The 7,179-nt window shown below is 39.5% G+C and overlaps 1 long non-coding RNA gene across 1 annotated transcript in view; it reads left to right on the forward strand.

The window, feature by feature from the left end:
- LOC141580435 (uncharacterized) overlaps positions 1 to 6,487 on the forward strand; it is a 28,594-nt gene extending 22,107 nt beyond the window's left edge. The window contains exon 3 of the long non-coding RNA XR_012512634.1: positions 6,389 to 6,487. This is a non-coding gene — a long non-coding RNA (uncharacterized LOC141580435). The remainder of the gene's footprint in view (positions 1 to 6,388) is intronic.
- The last annotated feature ends 692 nt before the right edge of the window (positions 6,488 to 7,179 follow it).

A 7,179-nucleotide genomic window follows, 5' to 3' on the forward strand; every position in this document is an offset into this window, starting at 1 on the left:
GATTCATCCATGAACATATGTGTGCATGAGTATTTATAATAGAATGATTTATAATCCTTTGGGCATATACTCAATAATGGGATTGCTGGGTCAAAATGAATTTCGATTTCTAGATCCTTAAGGAATCGCCATACTGTTTTCTACAATGGTTGAACGAATTTACACTCCCACCAACAGTGTAAAAGTGTTCCTATTTCTCCACATCCTCTCCAGGATCTGTTGTCTCCAGATTTTTTAATGATCACCATTCTAACTGGCCTGAAATGGTATCTCAGTGTAGTTTTGATTTGCATTTCTCTAATGACCAGAGATGATAAGCATTTTTTCAGGTATTTATTAGTCTCATCTATGTCTTCTTTTGAAAGGTGTCTGTTTATATCCTTTGTCCACTTTTGAATAGGTTCGTTTTTTCTTGTAAACCTGTTTTAGTTCTTTGTAGATTCTGGATAGCAGTCCTTTGTCAGATGGGTAGGTTGCAAAATTCCTTTCCCATTCTGTTGGTTGCCAGTTCACCCTAGTGATTGTTTCTTTTGCTATGCAGAAACGCTTCAGTTTAATTAGATCCCATTTGTCTATTTTGGCTTTTGTTGCCAGTACTTCTGATGTCTTAGTCATGAAGTCCTTGCCTGTGCCTATGTCCTGAGTGGCTTTGCTTAGGCTTTCTTCTAGGGTTTTTATGATGTTAGGTCTTATGTTTAAATCTTTAATCTAACTGGAGTTAATTTTTGTATTAGGTGTAAGGAAGGGGTCCAGTTTCATTTTTCTGCACATGGCTAGCCAGTTTTCCCAACACCATTAAACATGGAATCCTTTCCCCATTGCTTGTTTTTGTCAAGTTTGTCAAAGATTAGATGGTTGTAGATGTGTGGCATTACTTCTGAGGTCTTGGTTCTGTTCCATTGCTCTATATCTCATTTTTGGTACCAGTACCATGCTGTTTTGATTACTGTAGCTTTGAGAATGGTTTGAAGTCAGGTAGCGTGATGCTTCCAGCTTTGTTTATTTTGCTTATGATTGTCGTTTTATGGGCTCTTTTTTTTGGTTATATATGAAGTTTAAAGTGTTTTTTTTTTTTTTTTTCCTAGTTCTGTGAAGAAGGTCAGTGGTAGATTGATGGGGATAGCACTGAATCTATAAATTACTTTGGAAAGCAGGGCCATTTTAACCATACCGATTTTTCCTGACCATAAGCATGGAATGTTTTTCCATCTGTTTGTGTCCTCCCTTATTTCCTTGAGTAGTGGTTTGTAATCCTCCTTGAAGAGGTCCTTCACAGCCTTTGCTAGTTGTATTCCTAGGCATTTTATTTTCTTTGTGGCAATCGTAAATGGGAATTTACTCATTATTTGGCTCTCTGTCTTTTACTGGTGTATAGGAATGCTTGTGATTTTTGCACATCGATTTTGTATTGTGAGACTTTGCTGAAGTTGCTTAGCAGCTTAAGGAGATTTTGGGCCGAGACAATGGGATCTTCTAAATATACAATCATGTCATCTGCAAATAGAGACAATTTAACTTCTTTTTTTCCTAATCGAATACCCTTTATGACGTTTTCTTGCCTGATTGCTCTAGCTAGAACTTCCAATACTATGTTGAATAGAAAGGGTGAGATAGAGCACCTTTGTCTAGTGCCAGTTTTCAAAGGGAATGCTTCCAGTTTTTGCTCATTAAGTTAGATGTTGGCTGTGGGTTTGTCATAAATAGCTTTTTTTAATTTTGAAATGTGTTCCATTGATACCTAGTTTATTGAGAGTTTTTTTTTAAATTTTTTTTATTTTTTTATTTTTTTTATTTATTTTTTTTTTTAGCATCAAGGGCTGTAGAAGTTTGTTGAAGGCCTTCTCTGCATCCTTTGAGATGATGTGTTTTTTTTTCTTTGTTTATGTGATGGATTACATTTATAGATTTATGTATGCTGAACCAGGCTTGCATCCCCGCGGTGAAGCCTACTTGATTGTGATGGATAAGAGTCTTGATGTGCTGTTGGATTCAGTTTGCCAGTATTTTATTGAAGATTTTTGCATCAATGTTCATCATGGCTATTGGCCTGAATTTTTTTCTTTTAGTTGTATGTCTGCCAGGTTTTGTCTGAGGATGATGATGGTCTCGTAAAATATGTTAGGGAGTATTCCTTCTTTTTGTATTGTTTCGAAGCGTTTTAGAAGGAGTGATATGAACTCCTCTTTGTACATCTGGTAGAATTCTGCTGTAAATCCATCTGGGCCTGGAATATCTTGGTTGGTAGGCTATTAATTACTGCCTCAACGTCAGTCCTTATTGTTGGTCTATTAAGGGATTAACTCCTTCTTGATTTAGTCTTGGGAAGGTGTAAGTGTCCAGGAGTTTATCCATTTCTTCCAGATTTACTGGTTTATATGCATAGAGTTGTTTGTAGTAATCTCTGATGGTAGTTTGTATTTCTTTGGAATTGGTGGTGATACCCTTTTTATCATTTTGTATTGCATCCATTTGAGTCTTCTCTCTTTTCTATGTCATTAGTATGGCTATCTTGTCTATTTTGTTGACCTTTTCAAAAAACCAGCTGCTTGATTTACCGATTTCTTGAAGAGTTTTTCTTTGCCTCTATCTCCACTTCTGCTCTCATCTTAGTTACTTCCTGTCTTCTGCTAGGTTTTGAACTTTTTTTTGATCTTGCGTCTCTAGCTCTTTCCATTTTGATGATAGGGTGACGATTTTACATCTTTCCTCACTTCCAATGTGGGCATTTATTGCTATAATTTTTCTCGTAGTCACTGCTTTAAATGTGTCTCAGAAATTTTGGTATGTCGTGTCTTTGTTCTCATTGGTTTCGAAGAACATCTTTATTTCTGCCTTCATTTCATTGTTTATCCTGTTGCTGTTCTGGAGCAAATTGTCCCGGTTCCACGTACTCGTGTCGTTTTGAGTGACTTTCTTAATCCTGAGTTCTAATTTGATTTCACAGTGTTCTGAGAGATTGTTAGGATTTTCGTTCTTTTGCATTTGCTGAGGAGCGACTTACTTCCAATTATGTGGTCAGTTTTAGACTAGGTATCATGCAGTGCTGAGAGGAATATATATTCTGTGGATTTGGGGTGGAGATTTCTGTAGATGTCTGTTAGGTCCACTTGGTCCAGATCTGCGTTCAAGTCCCGGATATCCTTGTTGATTTTCTGTCTTGTTGATCTGTCAAATAGTGACAGTGGAATGTTAGTCTCCCACTATTATTGTTTGGGAGTCTAAGTCTCTCTGTGGGTCTTTGAAAACACCACATGTTCTCACGCATAGGCGGGTGTTGAACAGTGAGAACACATGGACACAGGGAGGGGAGCACTACGCACTGGGGTCTGTCGGGGAGAAACAGGGGAGGGACAGCAGGGGGTGGGTAGTTGGGGAGAGATAGCATGGGGAGAAATGCCAGATACAGGTGAAGGGGAAGAAGGCAGCAAATCACACTGCCATATTGTAGCTATGCAACAATCTTGCATGTTCTTCACATGTACCCCAAAACCTAAAATGCAATTTAAAAAAGGGAGTATTCCTTCTTTTTGTATTGTTTCAAAGAGTTTTAGAAGGAGTGATATGCTTTACGTATCTGGGTGCTTCTGTATTGGGTGCATACATATTTAGGATACTTAGCTCTTCTTGCATTGATCCTTTTACCGTTATGTAAAAGACCTTGTCTCTTTTGATCTTTGTTGGTTGAAAGTCCATTTTATCAGACCAGGATTGCAACCCCTGCTTCTTTTTGCTCTCCATTTGCTTGGTAAATCTTCTTCCATCCCTTTATTTTGAGTCCATGTGTGTATTTGCACATGAGATGGGTCTCCTGAATACAGAACAACAAAGGATCTTGACTTTTTATCCAGTTTGTCTGTGTCTTTCAATGGGTGCATTTAGACCATTTATATGTAACATTAATATTGATACGTGCCAATTTTATCCTGCCATTTTGTCACTGGTTGGTGGTTTTGCCCGTTAGTCGATGCAGTTTATTCGTTATGTCCTTGGTCTTTACCTTTTGATACGTTTTTGTAGTGGCTGGTAGTGGTTGTTCCTTTCCGTGTTTAGTGCGTCTTTCAGGAACTCTTGTAAGGCAGGTCTGGTGGTGATAAAATCTCTCAGCAGTCGCTTGTCTGTAAAGGATTTTATTTCTCCTTCACTTATGAAGCTTAGTTTGACTGGATATGAAATTCTGTGTTGAAAGTTCTTTTCTTTAAGGGTGTTGAATATTGACCCCCACTCTCTTCCGGCCTGTAGGGTTTCTGCTGAGAGATCCACTGTAAGTCTAATGGGCTTCCGTTTGTTGATGACCCAACCTTTCTCTTTCTAGCTGCCCTTAACATTTTTTTTCCTTCATTTCAACCCCGGTCAGTCTGATGATTATGTGCCTTGGGGTTGCACTTTTTGAGAAATATCTTTGTGGTGTTCTCTGTATTTCCAGAATTTGAATGTCAGCTTGCCTTGCGAGGTTAGGGAAGTTCTCTTGGGTAATATTCTGAAGTGTGTTTTCCAGCTCGGATTCATTCTCCCTGTCACATTCAGGTACGTCGATCGTGCATAGATTTGGTTTCTTCACATAATCCCATAGGTCTTGTAGTCTTTATTCATTTTTGTTCACTCTTTTTTTCCCTCTAATGTGGCCTTCTCATTTTATTTCATAGAGTTGATCTTCAATTTCTGATATTCCTCCTTCCACTTAATTGATTAAACTACTAAAATTGGCGTGTGCTTTGTGAAGTTCTCCTGCTGTGTTTTTCAGCTCCATTAAGTCGTTTATGTTCTTCTCTAAGCTGGTTATTCTAGTCAGAATTTTGTCTAACCACATTTCAAGCTCAGCGCCTGGATTGTTGAGTAAATTTATCAATTGGAACTTTCATAAACCTACGGTTTTGAACTAATTTTATTACCTGAACTGGAAATTGACACACAAAATTGACAGTGCATGGAAAAGATGATAAGCAGTTTTCTAGAATTAAAATAGAACGTGATCTTTACTTAATCAAAGAATGCTCAACTCAAGGGGACAGAGATCACTCGTTTTGACTGCATGAGCTACGGGAGGTAGAGACAACTTTTTGAAAATACAGAGCTAAAACTGTCCGTGCTTTGAATGCTAGACAAGATTTTCAGAATACACAGCTAAAACGGTCCCCGCTTTAGCTCTGTATTTTGAAAAAGTTGTGTGCTCTTCAAAGAGAAAGCTACATTTGCTGTGACTTTGGCTTTGAGGGGAAATGGGATGATGAGTGAGAGGGTGGTCACTGAAACCAGCTCATTTCACACTGACCACTGAGGCCACATCTCTCAGGTGAGAAGCAAAGTGAGAATTTGAACCAGGCACATTCTCCTTAGAGACAATGAGCCAAAGACAGGTCCGATGGAATCTAATGTCTTTTCATGATGACATCAATCACATCAAGCTCTCGTTAAGCCATTGAAGTGTCACATTGGGTCTGGGGGAGGCGGTGCACACTGTGGAATTACACGTCCGAAGATTTGGATTTGATTTCCAGCCCTCTGCCAGTCAGTCTGCCAGGAACTTTCAAGCGACAAGCCTTAAAAGAGGCCATTTCTGTCTCTGATTCCAAATTCTTTCACAGGGATTTATGTGGGCCTTAAGGCCCACTAAAAAAAGATCCCTCTTCCGGCTTAGTGCCTACTTTCTTGATTTGATTTGTCAATCTGGACTGAATACAACTTTGGTTTTGGATTGACTCTATTACCTCTCCTAGAAATTAACACACAAAACTGACAGCTGATTGACAAGATGAGAAGCAGTTTTCCAGAATTCAAATGGAAATTAATCCTTTCTTAATAAAAGAATGTTCAATTCAAGGGGACAGAGATCACTCGTTTTGACTTCATGAGCTATGGCAGGTAGAGACAACTTTTTGAAAATACACAGCTAAAACTGTCCGTACTTTGAATGCTAGACAAGTTTTTCAGAATACTGCTGTGTATTTTTAAAAGTGGCGTGCTCTTCAAAGAGAAAGCTACTTTTTCTGTGACTTTGGGTTCGAGGGGAAATGGGAGTCCTCTTCAGTCAGCAGGGACGACACCTGAGTCCTTTGCAGTCCTTTTGTCTGCCTCTGAGAGTGAAATGAGAGTGGTCACTGTCATCATGAGCCGTGTCTGAAAGAATTATTCACATTTCCTACGAGAATAGATGGCTGAAATAGAGAAAGGCGTGTGTTTTTTTGGAGCATGGACTGGTTCAAAGCCCACCTCAAAACACTAAGTATTTTGCTGAACACGAGAAGTGGTGTGTGCGGCCTGTGTTTGGGTGTTTTTTGTGTCACTGTGTGTGTGTGTGTGTGTGTGTGTGTGTGTGTGTGTCTGTCTGAGGGTCTGTGTGTCTGTGTTTCTGTCTCCATTCCTGAGCAGCAAATCTTTTTTCCTCTTTTAGCATGTTACTCAGAATTGTGGATGAAGCCCAGCACTCCTGAAAACACTATACATGTATGGTTGAAGGAAATTTTCTTGATGATGAGTGAGAGGGTGGTGACTGAAATCAGCTCATTTCCCATTGACCACTGAGGCCACATCTCTCAGGTGAGAAGCAAAGTGAGAATTTGAACCAGGCACATTCTCCTTAGAGACAATGAGCCAAAGACAGGTCCGATGGAATCTAATGTCTCTTCATGTTGACATCCATCACTTCAAGCTCTCCTTAAGCCATTGAAGTGTCACATTGGGCCTGGGGGAGGCGGTGCACCCTGTGGAATTACACGTCCGAAGATTTGGATTTGATTTCCAGCCCTCTGCCAGTCAGTCTGCCAGGCCCTTTCAAGTGACAAGCCTTAGGCGAGTCCCTTTCTGTCTCTTTCCCGATTCCTTCACAGGGATTTATGTGGGCCTTAAGGCCTACTGGGAAAAGATACCTCTTCTGACTCAGTGCCTGCTTTCTTGATTTGACTTGTCAATCTGGAGTTGAATACACCTTTGATTTTGGATTGATTCTATTACCTCTCCTGGAAGTTAACACACAAAACTGACAGTTGATTGACAGGATGAGAAGCAGTTTTCCAGAATTCAAATAGAACTTAATCCTTTCTTACGAAAACAATGCTGAACTCAAGGGGACACAGATCACTCGTTTTGACTTCAAGAGCTATGGCATGTAGAGACAACTTTTTGAAAATACACAGCTAAAACTGTCCGTGCTTTGAATGCTAGACAAGTTGTTCAGAATACACA

Source organism: Saimiri boliviensis, chromosome 11, assembly GCF_048565385.1.
Source record: "Saimiri boliviensis isolate mSaiBol1 chromosome 11, mSaiBol1.pri, whole genome shotgun sequence".
Taxonomy (NCBI): Eukaryota; Metazoa; Chordata; class Mammalia; order Primates; family Cebidae; genus Saimiri; species Saimiri boliviensis.